The sequence below is a fragment of the Panthera tigris genome, chromosome A1 (assembly GCF_018350195.1).
Source record: "Panthera tigris isolate Pti1 chromosome A1, P.tigris_Pti1_mat1.1, whole genome shotgun sequence".
Classification (NCBI taxonomy): Eukaryota; Metazoa; Chordata; class Mammalia; order Carnivora; family Felidae; genus Panthera; species Panthera tigris.
This window is the reverse complement of record NC_056660.1, coordinates 104092800-104109609: the sequence shown is the minus strand read 5'-3', so window position 1 is coordinate 104109609 and position 16810 is coordinate 104092800. Positions and strand designations below refer to the sequence as shown.

At 46.0% G+C, this 16810-nt stretch overlaps 1 protein-coding gene and 1 long non-coding RNA gene across 5 annotated transcripts in view; one reads left to right on the top strand and one right to left on the bottom strand.

The window, feature by feature from the left end:
* The window catches only part of MARCHF3 (membrane associated ring-CH-type finger 3), a 147529-nt gene that overhangs the window by 25398 nt on the left and 105321 nt on the right, over nucleotides 1-16810 (top strand). The window lies entirely within an intron of this gene.
* LOC102950014 overlaps nucleotides 1-16810 on the bottom strand; it is a 120512-nt gene that overhangs the window by 8428 nt on the left and 95274 nt on the right. For 2 of the 4 annotated variants that reach the window (XR_006216526.1, XR_006216528.1), the window contains 2 exons: nucleotides 5477-5656; nucleotides 1926-4459 (listed from right to left, as the gene is read on the bottom strand). This is a non-coding gene — a long non-coding RNA (uncharacterized LOC102950014). Of the gene's footprint in view, nucleotides 1-1925; nucleotides 4460-5476; nucleotides 5657-16810 lie in introns of those variants that run through there. The other 2 variants (XR_006216529.1, XR_006216527.1) reach the window with 2 other exon arrangements.

Below are 16810 nucleotides of genomic sequence, written 5' to 3'. Positions count from 1 at the left end.
TGGAGAACAAGGATTGAAGCTTGGAGGCCCAGGATGCAGGTCAAGTCATTTAGGTTTTCGCCCTGTAAGGTGGTTCCTTGTCCCCAAGGTGCAGGCTACTCAGGAGGTTGTGCTGGGCTGGCTCTCATGGGCTCATTGGAAGTTGGTTGGGGCATAAATGCCATAAAAATAGGCACCATATAAGAAGAAAAAAAAACAGTCTGCCATCTGAAAAAAGAGAAAGAAAACGGCCCCCTTTTCCAAACCATCTACATTAGCTAAAAACTTCTTATACCAACCGGCAATATTTTATGTGTTTGCCCCGACTGAGGCCTATAGCTCACAGACCTGCCAGTATTACACGATCAATATAAAAATTCCAGTTGTTTTGCTGACTTAGGTATTCACTGAGGGATTATCTGGGAGACAGACCTGAAAAGCAATTATGTGGAAAGTTCAATATGCTAGTTCTCCTTCAGCGGGGTTGCTGAGAGGGTACTTTCTGGAAACTTCTCCGGTTTTTTGGCAGGTGCACCTCCCTCCTGATGTCTTGTGCCTGTGGCACCACATTTCCAGGTCTTAGTGTTGTACTTCAGTCTGTCACTGTGGGGCCTCCTGAAGTCACATCCACAAATATTTTGGAGCTTGTTCTCTTGACCACAAATCATAATAGTCTTTCAGTTTGTTTTGGCCTGGCCTGGGATCGGCAGGGAAGAAGTGGTGCAGGCGAAGGAGTGAGATTCTTGTTGAAAAGACCACTTTTCTCAGGTTGATATCCATGGAAATATCTGTTCGTTTCCTCCTGGCATGGATTTTATAGCGTCCGTGAAGCTCCCTCCTCTCCACCCGATTCTTGGCCTTCCCCCACCTCACCTCCCCACCCCCCACCTCTTCTCCCCAGGGTGTGAAAGTACATTTGCCGCCGTCCCACCTGAGTCCCACCTGATGGCTGCCGTGTGTGTGTGTGTGTGTGTGTGTGTGTGTGTGTGTGTGGCCTCAGCCATGGAATGCTGAGTGTTTGCACAGGGGTTGCTGAGAGTCAAGTCAAGAAACAAGCCTGTTGGTACGAAGCCAAAAGCCCATTTAGGGTAGCTGCTTCAGTTTCACCCCTGATCCAAGCTGGAGCGGGTTCTCCAAGTGGAGGAAAGCGGAGGAGTGGCGTGAAAAGGGAGCAGGAACTTTGGGCTTTACTCTTCAGCTGCTGGAGCAGAATTCTGGTTCACCACAGGTCAGCATCTTCTGTTTTCTGATCAGCGGCCCAGCCTGACTGGTTCGCGGTTATTCGGCTCACTGGCCGCCACAAGGGCCACTTGGAAGATGCTTCTTTTGCACTGCCATGATCCCCCTTCCACCACCCTCCCCCCCCTTTCCTTGCCCATCAAGTTTTGCAGTTTACTCTGTGACCCACATAAAGTAAAAGAAAACCCCCACGACCTAGGAATTCCCATGTTGTGAGATATGTTATTTCCTGCCATTGAAAGGATTATTTTACACTGCCAGCAAGGAGGGCTTTCAGGAATACGCTAACACTCTATTTCCTCCCCCTTAGTATTTCCTCAGTTGTCCTTAGAGTGCCAGTAACCTCCACTGGGTTTCTGTACTAAAAGTGCTTCAGTGTCTCCTGGCTAATGATAAATAATCAGCCGACTATTGATTTTGATCATCTTCTAAAATAACTGGCCGTGTTTCCTTGCCACATCGATGCTATGGCACACATGGCCCATTCCTCAAGAATGGTAGCAGTCAAGCCTAGGTTGACCACATGAACTAAATCGACACAGAGACGCCCGGCTGGCTCAGCCGGAAAAACACGCGACTCTTATCACAGGGTTGTGAGTTCAAGCCCCACCTTGGGGATAAAGATTACTAAAAATAATAAATAAACTTAATTGAACATGGAAATTGTTGCTGACCTAACAATGTCTTGAGAGAGAGAGAGAGAGAGAGAGAGAGAGAAGATACAGAAAAAGGATACTCTTACTAAAAAAATACAGTGTCCAGTCATTTTGGGTAAACTGGCATTTAGGAAGATAAATCGGTTATTCGACTGTTTCTGTTAGAAACAGGATCTGAATCTACAGGCAAGACTGGCCTGAGTTCCCTGGTCCTTTCACTTTGGGGTATCAGGTGGTGAGAAACAGCAAGCCTATTGACCACGGAGGATATTCTCTTCTTCCTCCCATCCCTGCCCTTGCTAAAGGAGGACAGTGTTTCCCTGTTGATGAGCCTTTGGATGATTACCGGTGTCTTATCGGTAATGATAATGCGGCAGCAAAGGTTCTCTTGCATTCATTATTAGTGTTTTCACTAACACTGCTCCCTGAGGTGATTAAAGATCCTGGATCCAGACCCCACTGGAGGGGAGCAAGTACTCTAACCCCGTTTAAAGCCACCACCTCTGTGCCCTCCTATCCCTTTCCCTGTTGTCATTGTTTCCCAAACTTGACTCTTCAGAACCCAGTGATCGACCACGAGTGACCTGGGTCCCTGCTGAAATGACTCTATATGGACAAGGCAGGTGACGTAAACATGGGATGCTCTAGTGCGTGAGGGAATAGGGGAGCACCAGACTCTCAGAGAACAGAGAGGCCTGAGGCCTAAAGATCATGAAATCCTCCCCCAACCTCCCCACACCTTCCCCCTTCCCCCAATGTAATACTCATGACTTTCAGGCTCCAGGATGCTAGCTGAAAAGTGATTTAAGCAAATCTGCACCCATAAGGCCCTTTATGCAAAGTAGTTCCTTGGCCTGGAATGTCTGCAGTCCCACATCTCATCCTCCACAGCTGGGCTTGAATTCCGCCTTCCCAGACAGATCCAGTCCCCCTCCCCCTTGCTGCTTAGCGCCGTAGTTATGCTTCTGCTCACCACACATCACACTCCGCCTTCCACTGGACGTACTTGGGTAGCTGCAGTAGGCTGCTGAAAGGCTGCATCTTCGAGTTTCTCATTCCATCTGCCCTTAGCATTTATTTCCATATAGTGGATTCTCAGTAAACCTTTCTGTTGGGAGAAGGGGGAGAAAGCAAGCCTAGTTTCAAATCATAACCATTCAAAATGGAGACACTCTATTATACTATAGTCGTGGCATCCGGTGGAAAAGTAAGTGAAAACCTTTGCATGCCCAGGACGTGAGTATTTCTCTGCCAAAAATAATTCTGAGCCAAGTCATCTATAAGCATATCACAGAATTAGGGAAGTCCCTTTTTTCTCTTTGTTATGTCCCGCTGGACTGTTAACGATTAATGTGGTGCATTCATTCATTTGTCTTTTCACTTACCTCTTCATTTATAGAAAACACAAGCACAGGGCAGGCTTGAATTCTCTGTCTGAAATAATTGCTTGACTCCGGGGATCATGTAACCTGTGGCATCCAAGCAGTTAGAACTCTAGGAGAAGCAAAGTAGGAACAATGCACCACCCTGGAAAATAAATAGCACCTTAATGTCAGAATGTGAGAAGCTGTCTCACGAAGAACAGGCTTCAGAACATCCTAAATGAGTAACCTCATGCACAGTAGCATGCTGGCACGGTGGCCGTATTGATTTATGTATTAGTGCTTTATTTAAACTCTGTGCCCAAAGGTAACTGAGTAGTACACGGCTTCTGAGTCCCACCGGACCGGCCTGGGAGAAGGCCTCCAGATCTTGATGTAGGCGGGAAGTTAATCCGTTGTTTTGATGTCTGCCTTTGTTAATCATTGAGCCTTTGACACTGAGATTTTAGTTTCAGGTTGGGTTCATTGAGGTGTAACTTGGACTAAATTTACCCTTTTTTTAGTGTACAGGACCATGTATTTTAACAAATGCATACGGGTGTATGATGACCATCGTGATCAAGATACAAGATAGCGTCAGCACTCCCCAAATTTCTTTTATGCCCTCTTGAAGTCAACCTTCCCTTGCACACCTAGCCCCTGGCCACTACTGACCTGTTTTCTGACCCTGTAATTTTGCCTTTTCCAGGATGTTCTATAAAGGAAATCATACGCCATGCAGGCTTCTGAGTCTGGTTTCTTTCATACAGCATAATGAGATCCCTCCATGTTGCTCTGTGCATCGGTAGCTAGTTCCTTTTTATTGCTCAGTAGGATTCCCTTCATCGTATAAATGTACTACTGTTTATCTCTTCACCAGTGGAAGGACATCCGGGTTCTTTCCACAGTGGGGTCATTATGAATAAACATTCATATCCCATTTTTTGTGTGTGAATATGTGTTGTCATCTACCTTAAATAAATACCTAAGCATGAGATTGCTGAGTTGAATGACAGGTATATGTTTAATCCTTATAAGAAACTGCTGAATCATTTTTCAAAGTGGCTTTTCTGTTTTTGTGTTGCTATAATATTCACCGGGGGAGGTCCACCTTTAAGGTTACATCCACACCGTTTTAGATCATTTCGAGAGGATTATATATTCCAGGGAGATTGAAGATCCCTCAAGGTGTCGTTTTGCTTGTCCTGCCTCAGCTGTGGGTACCTTGAGAGGAAAAGAGAAATGGAATAGGGATGTGGACCCCAACTCAATGGGTTAAGCTTTTTATTTATAAACAGAACTTTTTTTTCCTCCTAACTAAAAATGATTAAAGTGAGTGTTTGGCTGCTTGGCAAGACTCTGCCCTGATATTCAGAGGAGATTAGAGTAGCTTTGCAGATAAGCTCAGAAAATCTAGCTGGCCACAGAGTCATTTCCCAGCCCTCAGGCAGTCACTGGGTGTCCTGGTGCTGATGTCATCGACAAGGTCGAGTCCTGGGAATCTGAAGATGGCACATCTTTTAAAAGGTGATATTTCCAAGCCTTGGACAAACTCTCAACTGCCTAACAACTGATTTCTTTTACCTCCTCACCCGAATGCTTTCAGATCCTGACGAGTGGAGACACTTTGCAGGCCAGGCTTCTTATCACCTAGTTTATGTTTGGTTGAAATCAGGGATTATGGAGTTGGCCTCCACACCTGGCCTCAGAGCCTCAGCCCTAAAGCAGGGGAAATATGTCTGAGTGCTTTCTGGCCTTGGCTATGGTCAGCACCTTTATGCTCAACAGGAAAATCAGTTCAAAGGCTATTTGCGTTGGAGGCCGGGTCCTCCTGTGGCCTATTATGGGTCACGGTAGCTGGCTTTAGAATCGGCGGAGGTATCCCAAACAGGAAGGAAAAAAAAAAATCAGTGACTTGTGGAATGTCTGATGCCCTTTGGTAACCTTCAGAGTTCTGTGGTAACCATACAGGCACTGTGACCCGCAAATCCAGCCAGTAACCCTCCAGGAACTGGTTACTTGCTGTGTTCGAGTAGGAATTCATGGAGTGATCCTGACCAAGGAGAACATTCAGCCAAGGGCACTCGACTCCGTGGGGCTTTTGTACTTTACCCTCAACTCCACTCTAACAAAACAGAAAGAGGGGCGGGGTGGGGGTGGGGGGGTAGTAAATGGAAAATGATCATTTTCTGTCTGATTTTGCTTCATGGAAGCAAATGGAAATGTCCATTCAGTACCCACCTATCAGCCACAGAGTTGCAAGCACCTGTTCTTACTTCCCCGAGCATGTGTCCTCCTCAGAGGTACTGGGAAAGGCTCTACAGCATTGTCAGACAGGTCTTGTGTTCCGTCGGGCTGATTTGACGTTCTTCTTATGGACCCCAGTTTGGACAGAATGGTGAAGATCAATAAATAGGATACCTGTGGTATGGAGAGGAAGAGGTTTGTTTTGTTTCCAGCTACAGATGGGCCTGCGGGTGCACTTTTTAGAGCCAAGTTACCAGAATGTGAGAGCAGAGGAAAAGATGGGCTGGGTGGGGGTGGGGGCGGGGAGACAGTCACAGGTTTTGATTGTACCATATTCCCTGGGGCATCCAGCCCTTTTGTGACTGTTGGGCATTAACTAAACCCACGGGATGGCTTTCCCTCCTAGTGTCCAGTGAATTGTTTCCCCCAGAGCTGCCAGCATTTGCAGCCAGATGACTTGTTCACCTTGGTATATTGCACATGGCCTGAAGAAGGCCCAGTTGGCAGTCCCCATCTGTGGATTCCGAGAGGCACCAAGTGCAGGGAGAGTTGTGGGGGCACTCTTGCTTGCTAGGCATATGGCGAGTTCACAATGCGAGATGTTTTAGCAGGCCATGGAGTACATTTGCCAAGGGAAAGAATACAGCGATCATGAAACTAGGGACCAGAAAATGCTGTAATAGAAGACGCCATCATGCTGCTAAATTTCATTCTTATTCCTAGGGTAAGTTGATATTATTGCAGGAGACACTAAGGATCAGAGCATGATGGAAGAGGAAGCTGTTCACAAGTATCAGTGATGTGCTGTACGGATCGTGATTCACGTATTCATATCGGTGCTAGCAGTAAAAGGCTTCTTTCCTTTACGTATATCACAACGCATTGTTTGCTGGACCATAGTAGCTCTGAATACTGCACAGATCTCACCCCTCAGCCGAGGGAAGGGGTCAAGATGAGCCAAGGGAAGGGGTCGAGTTGGGTCCGTGTCCCAACCCATTGAAATGTTTGCTGCATTTCTACACTTAAATTTACAGGGATCTGGCATTTGTATCCTGGCAAGATCCATAGCATCTGGGGGAGGGGAAGGGGTTGCTAAATTGCCATTAAAAATTCCTTTGCTTTCTGACAAAGAAGTCAATTCAGAAACTTCCAAATGGTCTTGCTACTTGAGCCTCTACGTCTGCATTTGAAATTGTTCCCCTCTAGTCCTAGTATTATAGGCTTTTTTCTTCATCAGTGAAGTGTGTACAATCTCCTTCATGTCTAAGTAAACCAACTTTTCTGTTTTCTCCTTTTAAGTTTTTGTGAAAATGATACAAGTATCAGTTAAAGAAATAAAGTAGCACGGAGAAATGATTATATTGAAAAGCCATGGTACTCCCCCCGCCCCCCCGCCCAAAATGGAAACAACACTGAGAAGGGGCTAGATTTGGGCGCGTGCGGGTGGCTCAGTCGGTTAAGCGTCCGACTTCAGCTCAGGTTATGATCTCGCGGTTCGTGAGTTCAGGCCCCGCGTCGGGCTCTGTGCTGACAGCTCAGAGCCTGGAGCCTGCTTTGGATTCTGTGTCTCCTTCTCTCTCTGCCCCTCCCCCACTCATGCTCTCGTTTTTTTCTCTCTCTCTCTCTCTCAAATGTTAAAAAAATTTTAAAGATAAAAAATTTTAAAAACGAAAAAGAAGGCGCTAGACTTTTAGTTAGGAGTTTGGCGGCAGGGGTGGGAGGAGGGAATGGTGCTTAAAATGCCCGAGGAGAAGGTTTTACTGCACAGTATGTTGGCACATATTCTAGCCCTTCTAGTTCTTGCCAGTTTTTTTTTTTAACGGTTTATTTTGAACTCATTTTAGATTTACAGAAAGGTTACCAAAAAAATAGAATTTCTGTATATGTCCCTCACCCAGCTTCCCCTAATGTTAATGTCTTACATATAGTACAGTTTGACTTGTAAAAGTAAAAATTGGGGTTTCTAGCATCGGGCACGGACCTAAGGCGGGTGGGGGGGGGGGGGGAGAGAAACACGAGGAGTCTCCGCCGGCCCAGTGAACCGCTCTCCTTTTCACCCCCTTTGGAGTCCCGTTCTCAGCTGCAGGTGCCCGGTGAGGCAGGGGTTTTCCTGGGACACTGCCAGGCAGCTCTGATGTCCTCCCACCCTTCCACTCTCCCAAAGTTTTCTCCTACATGTTCTAGGCTCTTACCTCTCACTGTCTATCAGCCAGGGTTCTTCTCCAGAGGAAGGAACCAAAGAGATAGAGATGTAAATGACAGATATAAAATTAGCTACAGATACAAATGCAGATACAGTGAAAGAGACAGAGATGGAGATAGATTTATTTTGAGACACTGACTCTCATGCACGACTGTGGGGGCTGGAAAGTCCAAAATCCGTAGATCAGGCCGACAGGCTCGAAATTCAGGTAAGACTTGATGTTGCAAGTCTCGGGGTCCTAAATCCCCGGGGCCGGCCAGCAGGCTGGAGACTCAGGCAGGACTTCTATGTTACAGTCTTGAGGCAGAATTCCTTCCCTGGGAGACCTCAGATTTTGCTATTAAGGCTTTTAACTGATTGGATTAACACGCCCAGGCACACACACCACCCCTCGAATTAGGGAGGGTAATCTCCTTTACTTAAAGTCAAACGATAAGAAATAGTAATCCCATCTACAGAATACCTTCACGGCAGCATAGAGACTAGCGTTTGCCCAAACACCTGGGCGCCACAGCCCTGTTCACACATAAAATTAACCATCGTCGGCTCTGTTCCCTTTGCCAGCCTCTCCTTGACCTCCAGAAATTTGTTGCAATCTTTCTTCTTCCCCTGATGCTCCTCTCCCAGCTGTATCCGCGTTACATCCCTCCCCTTTGTGTTAACATTTTATTACAGTCTAAGGAGATAAGGGCTTCTATTCATTCTACTGTCTTCTACTTGTAGAAACCAAAGTTTACTTGTAAAGAAAACCTGATTGCTCCTGCAAGTGCCTCTCCTAAATACAGGCGTGTCGGCAGAGGTCAGCAGTCCTTTTGAGATTAAAAACAACAGCAACAAAAACATCACATGATTCAACTCCCATGTATTTATTTGCCTTACATATTGCTCAAGACAGATTTCCAATATTGATTCTTAGGGGTGTCTACTGCATTGTACTTATTTGGAATTTTTTAAATATTTACTTTATTTAAAAGGACCTCTCCAAAGAAAATTGCTTATTTTCCTGTTTGTTTGGATATAGGTCCTTCCAACTTTGAATATTTGAAAAATCTTCACGATATGAATCCTCGGCCTTCAGTCTGACCCGTAACTTTATTATTTTAATTTTCAAAATCACAAACAAAGCTCTTTGAAGGGCTTACTCGCCTCTGTAATTCACAGCACCTAGAACGGTGCTTTGTCCCAAGTAGGTGCTCAAAAAAATTTTTTTAAACGTGCTTAAGTTTTTAAAAACATTCTTTAGCTTTGTATAATAATGGTATGATTCAAATGCTTCAATTTATGATAGTTCATTCATTCCTCAAATTTGATAGTACTTGTCAGGTAGGGTGGGAGCAGGCACTTTTAAGTCTCATTTTATAGGAGGGATACTTGGACTGTGTCTGAAATGGTAAATAATTTGCTGAGGCCACATACCTGACAGTTGCTGAATCTGCCTGAGTCCAAGTCTTCTGATTCTTAATTTTATGCTCCTTATTTTGGATGTATCACATATCCTTATGGAACATTAGACAATGAACATATTTCTATAAATCCTGCTACTGTTAGATATGCTTGCAATGAACTCAGATTCATGTCATGGTCTGCTAATACGCTAAACTATCCCTTTCTTTGTAAGAAGTTAAGTTTCCTTGAACAATCTACCTTGTTGTTTCCATATGTGTTCTGTACCCATGGACCAAATAGTCCTCCATGAAAATTGCTCTCAGCTTTAGGCTGTCTCCCAGCAAAGGTGTGTTTGAGAATCAAAGACCACTAGATCACCCAGGGGGCTCTGTCACTTAAGTGTCCGACTTCAGCTCAGGTTATGATCTCGCGGTTAGTGAGTTTGAGCCCCACATCATGCTCTGTGCAGACAGCTCAGAGCCTGAAGCCTGCTTTGGGTTCTGTGTCTCCCACTCTCTACCTCTTGCCCGCTCACACTCTGTCTCTCTCTCTCAAAAATAAATAAACATTAAAAAATTTTAAAAAAAGAATCAAAGACCACTGATAAATAAGACACAAGGATACACTGAACAGCATAGGGAATATAGTTAATAATACTGTGACAACTCTGTATAATGACAGACTGTAGTGGATTTATGGTGGTGACCATTTCCTAACGTATGTAGTGTTGAATCACTATGTTGTATACCTGAGGCTAATTGTATGTCAACTACATTGCCATTAAAAAACAGAATCAAGAACCCCTTTGTGTTTTCAGAATTTGAGCCTTCCTACAACTGCTGAAAATTCATCTGTACAAAAAAGACATGCTTCTAGTCTTAATATAAAACCATCAAATTAAACCTAACACATCATTTACTGATAGCAAATGGAGGTGCAACTCCTTCTCTCCCACACCTCCCAAGATGCATCTTTTCAGAAATCAGGGGCCCCTGGGTGTCCCGGTTGGTTAAGCATCCGACTCCTGATTTTGGCTCACTCGGGCCATGATCTCACGGTTTATGAGATCAAGCCCCACATTGGGCCCCTTGCTGATGACAGCACGAAGCCTGCTTGGGATTCTCTCTCCCTCTGTCTCTCTGCCCATCCCCTGCTCTCCTGCATGTGCACACGCTCTCTCTGTCTCAAAGTAAATAACATTTTTAAAAAATCAAATCAAACCCATCACATAATTTACTAATAGCAAACAGACTTGCAACCCTTTCTCTCCCATACCTTCCAAGATGCACTTCAGTAACCGCCTTGTTAAAAAAAAAAAAAAAAAGTCATCATTACAAGTACAGACTCCCTGTTACAAACCTATAGTGATATTTTTTAAAGAAATACCACGTGTCGTGATTTAGTATGAAACGCAAGTGACAGAACCCACGTGTGGTCCCCGAGAGCAAAGCCCCATTACCCAGAGCTGTTCCCAATGGTTCTCAAGCTTCTCCTGCCACCGGCCAGCAGCACACAGGGGGACAGTTTCCTTGCCACGCACTCTCTACCTTTGGTTTCCCCGTTTTTCTTTCTTCCTCATTTTTTCTGGGACCTCTCCCCCGCCCCCCTCCCCCAGGCCCTGTCATTCCACCGGACTTGCACACACATCGAAAGCTTAATGCCTCGCTCATCTTTACTGCATTTTATGTATTATTCAGACCAGTTTCAGGGCAGGTCTCATCTGATTCCACTCAATTTGCCAGAGGTTTAAAGGATTAAACAATCCTTCAAGTATTTCCTGTTATCACTCCTCTTCTCTCAGTGCATGGGAGCATCCTTTGGGCCCGGACGTCATAACCTCGAGTGTGTGACCTGGCCTGCAGGGACCCCTGAAGCCCCGGAAGTGAAGGGGGAATAACGTGAAGCTGAAGTGCGCTTTCGAGGGGAGTGGCTCTGTAGTTTTCCTCAAATCCTAAAAGGGACCCGTGACCCAAAAAGGTTTAATAACCATGACTGGCTCTCAGTGGCCCTGCGCTCCTGCCAGATCATTCTGTTTTCACTTGAGGCCTGGGCAGGGCTCTGGCAATGAGCCAGCAGGCCCCGGAGCCACAGCCTGTGTCCCGTCTGGTTCCCCCGTCAGCCTCCCCGACCCACTGGGCTTTACGTCCGGAGCTTGCTCTCCAGTGTGCTGCCCCTGGGCTGGGCCTCACCTCTGCTGGGCTTGTCTCATTCCTTCCCACATCCCCCTGTCCTGGCATGGAAGGTGTTCCTGTCCTGTTTCCTTCCCAAGCAACGTCGCTCCGGTTTTTGTTTGTTCTGGAGTCTCTTTTCTGAATATGGAGGTTCACCAGTTTTCCTCAACCTCCTGCCTGCCCCCCCCCCCATCCGTGTACCTGGCCCATTGCAGAGCCACTGCCCTCCCTAGAGGGTGACACACTCCCTTCTTAGGGAATCACATCCCTCAAAAGACGGATAGCATCCCCATGCCATGAGAAACCCTGGCAGTTTCTTCCCTTCTAGCCCCCTAAAATTGCAGGGCCCACATGAACATGGTATAGTTCCATCCAAAGGCACCTGGATGCAAGCAGGTCTTACCCTGCTTCAGCCTCATCTAAATAACCTCTGTCTCCCTGTCACACGATAGCAGGTTTCGCATTCTCTCTCTCTCTCTCTCTCTCTCTCTCTGTCTGTCTTTTAAGTTTATTTATTAAGAGAGAGAGAAAGAGAGAGAGAGGATCCCAAGCAGGTGACAGGAGCTTCGAACTCAGACTGTAAGATCATGACCTGGAGCAAAATCAAGACTCAGACACTTAACCAGCTGAGTCACCCAGGCACCCCCAGGTTTCAGATATTCTGATCAACTTTTTGCTGTTAGAATTGGCAAAAAAGGGGCGCCTGGGTGGCTCAGTCGGTTAACCGTCCGACTTCGGCTCAGGTCACTATCTCACTGTCTGTGGGTTCGAGCCCCACGTCGGGCTCTGTGCTGACTGCTCAGAGCCTGGAGCCTGTTTCAGATTCTGTGTCTCCCTCTCTTTGACCCTCCCCCGTTCATGCTCTGTCTCTCTCTGTCTCAAAAATAAATAAATGTTAAAAAAAAAATTTTTTTTAAATAAAAAAAAGAATTGGCAAAAAAAAAAATAGCCAACACTGATTAAATATGCAAACCCTCAAGGAAGGTGGACACAGATAAAAAGAAAGGAAAAAGGTAAAGTCACACAGATTTTCAGTGCTTTCTTCTGGTTTGGGCCTTGGCTTTACGTTAGGCCTCTTCTAAGCGAACCCCTGCATCCTGTGCTCCTTCTGATTTGCTGCCCGTGAGGTGTCTGGAGGTGCAGGGAGCACAACTGGAACGTAAGTTGAGGGACATGACTCCTTGACCATTTGAGCTTCAGTGGGCTGAGCTGGCATCATAAATCACGTTGGCAGAGAGGGTGGATTTGGGGCCCTGAATGAACTGCCGTTCCAAGTCCAAAGTTAGCTCCCCACGAGGTCTGCATTCTCAGCCTGCTGACACTTCCGATAGTCTTTGCTGATACCCAAAACAGAGAATTCGAGCCCTGCCATATTTAGATCCCTGCCCTAAGTCAGAGTTCTGAGCTGCCGCGTTGCTGTTTCTGATACACGATCCTGAGCCGAGGAAGTGACCGGCCTGTGGCCTCACAGACTCGAGAGCCGGGTCTCGGGCAGAGGGCTAGTTCCTGTCCTCCGATAGGGATGGGCACACCACGGCCCTGCCAGATCTCTCACCTGCCCCTTCCCTCCCATCCTGAGGCCAACTTTTCAGAAGGGATCATCTGTCCCTTTGTTACCGAAAAACGAGCAGCTCTCTGGGGAAGCCAAAGTCCCTCTAGGGGTGTGGAGGAACTGCTGGGCATTATGCGTGCAGTCCAGCTATATGATTCTTCTGCATGTTTCCCGATCCATTGCTCCTCCTGCAGAGGAGAGATAATGAAGGCGTGCACGGCTAACCCCACTGGAAGCCTTTCTCACGGTTAAGAATTGTCGATGAGACTCTGCAAAGTATCCTAGAGCCCACTGCTACCACATGTCTCCGTCTAATCTGTCCAAAGAGTTTTAGGGAGGGGGGAACATTGTGATCGGTGTTTAGCTGGCTGTGTGAACAGAGTGTCAAGAACAGCCTAAACCCATGTGGACACAGTGGAAGCGTCCTCCTGTCACATAGCACATTGAGCTCTCCCAACTTCTGACCACAAGTCCTTCCTCCATGTAATTATCTTTTTTTTTTTAATTTTTAAATGTTTTTATTTATTTTTGAGACAGAGACACAGAACCCGAGCAGGGGAGGGGCAGAGAGAGAAGGAGACACAGAATCCAAAGCAGGCTCCAGGGTCCGAGCTGTCAGCACAGAACCCAACGTGAGTCCTGAACCCACGAACCATGAGATCGTGACCTGAGCCAAAGTCAGACACTTAACTGACTGAGCCACCCAGGTGCCCTCACCCCTTCCTCCATTTAAAGAAACTAAAACAGGGATGCCTGGGTGGCTCAGTCAGTTAAGACTCTTGATTTTGGCTCAGGTCACGATCTCACGGTTCATGAGTTCAAGCCCCACATCAGGCTGTCTGCTGTCAGCACAGAGCCTGCTTCGGATCCTGTCTCTCCCACTTTCTCTCCCTGCTCCTTCCCTGCTCACTCTCTAAAATAAATAAACATATTAATTAATAATGAATAAAAAACAAAACAACTCTTGATTTCGGCTCAGGTCATGTGATCTCACAGTTGTGAGACAGAGCCCCACATCAGGCTCTGCGCTGACAGTGTGGAGCCTGCTTGGGATTCTCTCTCTCCTCTACCTCTGCCCCTCCCCTCCCTCAGAATAAAAAAAAAAAACCAAACTTTAAAAATTGTAATAATAAAGAAACTGAAACAGCACAAAATGTTGACGTCTGGCTGTGCTCCTGTAAGGTCCGGACTCCCCTCAGCCAGCGAGGTCGTTTCTCCTTTCACAAAAGGACTCAAACACACTGGTTCTTGGTTGTCACCCAGCCATATTAGCGATGTGACAAAGACAATTGAGAACAAGGCATGTATACCCTCTCCGCCCCCTACTCTCTGAGGAACTTCTCTGTGCCAGGCCCTCTGCTTTGTACTTCATCTCTGATTTAATTAACACTCAGAACATTTCGATGAAGGCGTATTTAGTTAGCCCACGTTACAGATGGCGAAATCGAGGGTAGACCATTGAGGTGCCCTAGGTACCGCAGCTGACCTTCGGTAGACGGAGGTTGGAAGCCAGGTCTCCGGATGTGAGAACCCCTGCTTGGTCTATGACACGTGCCATTGCGGCAGTCTGTTAGATCCCAGAACTAGACATTAGAATCATCTGGGGGACTTGCAGACGAGGAAGTCAGAACTTCTTGGTGCGGTCCCGGCCACCCAGGGAAGAGCTGCTGAGCACTCAGCATCCCCTCGAGCACTAAGAGGACAGCCTGTCTCTCCCTTATCCTGTGACGAGGAGGAAAAGTGTAGAGGGAAGATGCTGAGTGCATGTTGCACACGTTGAGTGTGAGGTATTACAAGAACTTGGCACAGAGACGACCACTGGCAAGTGGAGATTTGTCGTGAGACGCAGCAGGACTCGCTCACTTTCCCAAACGTGTGCAGATGGGATGTGAACGCCCCAAAGAAGGGGAGAAGGTGAATGGCAAGAACCGCCCAGGTCCTTCTGGAGCCGTCAGACGGTGCTCTTGTGTCTGTGTGTATACATATCTCCCTCTTGAAAACGTGCTAAGTGACAAAAACGGACTGGAAGGGCCACATACTATGTGACACCACTGGTATAAAATGTCCACAGTACGCAAATCCACAGTGACAGAAAGTAGATTCGCGGTTTCCAGGGGCTGTGGGAAGAGAGGAGTGGGGGGTGGCTGCTAATGGTATGCAGTCTCTTTTGGGAGTGACAACAAGTTTCTAAAATTGATTCCGGGGGTGGTTACACAACTCTGGGAATATACTAAAACCCATTTCCAATGGGTGAATCATGTGGCAGACGAATTATATCTCCATTAAAAAATAACGGTATACAGTAAAACCTTGGTTTGCGAGCGTAATTCGTTCCAGAAACATGCTTGCAATCCAAAGCACCTGTCTATCAAAGCGAATTTCCCCATAAGAAATAACGGAAACTCAGATAATTCATTCCACAACCCAAAAACACTCACGTAAAAATGATTATACAAAATACAAAATAATACAAAATAATAAAGAAATACAAATACTATAATACAAAATAATAAAGAAATGCATAAAGAAATAATAAAGAAAATACAAAATAAAAGGAAAAATAAATTAGCCTGCACTTAACCTTTGAAACCCTTTGTGGCTGGTGTGAGGGAGACAGGAGAGAGGAGGGTTATCGTGTAGGACAACATTCACTATCACTAACGGAATCACTTCTATCTGTTGGCTCAATGGAATCTTTTTCTTTTGGTGCACCTTTAACAAGGAACCTATCCCGTGACCTAGAATGAAGCAAAGCATCCCTAAACTTACTCTTATAGGGAAAGGCAAAGGACTGTCCATAGGTGCTTTGAAGTAACAAAAAATACACCAGTGCCAGTTGTAGGCACCTTCCAAAATTCTGAAAAATCACCGATTTCTGCCAAACACCATGGCCTGCAACCGAGCATCTGAGTATGGGAGAAGATCACCCACAATCCCGCAGGGGGAGAGAGAGAGAGAGAGAGAGAGAGAGAGAGAGAGAGAGAGAGAGAGAGAGAGAGAGAAGAACCATCGGCTCAGTTGTGATCACGTGATGTGTGGCATCACGTGCTATTTTATTGCAAGACATCACTCGTTTATCAAGTTAAAATTTATCAGAAACATTTGCTCGTCTTGCAGAACACTCACAGAACAAGTTATTCGCAATCCCAGGTTTTACTGTATGTATACATGTATGTCGCTCAAACTGTCATTATTTACTCGACCAAAAATAAAATCCAAAATAAAATTACAAGTTATATCCAGCCTTTAATTTGATGTGGGCACCTTGACTCATTATGCAGAGACAACACACCCTTTATTCAGCTACCCCTTCATAGGTTACCTTAACTGTCAGCACAAGAAACAAAATCCTGTAAGTTAGGACATGGGAGGGCAGTTTAAGGAATAATTAGATTCTCTATCTCAAGAACCGAGTTTATATGCAGTAGAGAAAAAGCTCATGATGCTTTGTGCCTTGTTTGTTCCCTGTGGGAACCATTCTCACCTGGCCTCTAACATACAGGTTCTTCTATATTTGGGTATTTAAAAACTGGGCTAGAAAAGGAAAAACTGAACACAGGTTCTTTCTTTCGGATTTGCATTAAAATGTGCATTTGAGGGGCACCTGGATGGCTCAGTTGGTTAAGCATCTGACTTCAGCTCAGCTCATGATCTCACGGTTCATGAGTTCGAGCCTCACATCAGGCTCTCCGCTGTCAGCATCGAGCCCTCTTCGGATTCTCTGTCCCCCCACACCTTGCTCGGCCCCTCCCCAGCTCACTCACATGCTTTCTCTCGCTGTCTCTGTCTCTCTCTCTCTCTCAAAAATAAAACTAAAAAAAATTTTTTTAATGAAAAAAGTATGCATTTGATCTTGGTCCACAATTTTTAAGCCTGAACAGCACAGATGTTTGGACAGTGGCTCCAGGTTTCATTATCGCTGGGTTGTCCTCCTGACATGTTGGAACTGGGTATCAAAACATGCGAGGTAACCTGAAGCAGTCCTTCGAGCTGACTTCAAAGGAGAGGAAAGTGTT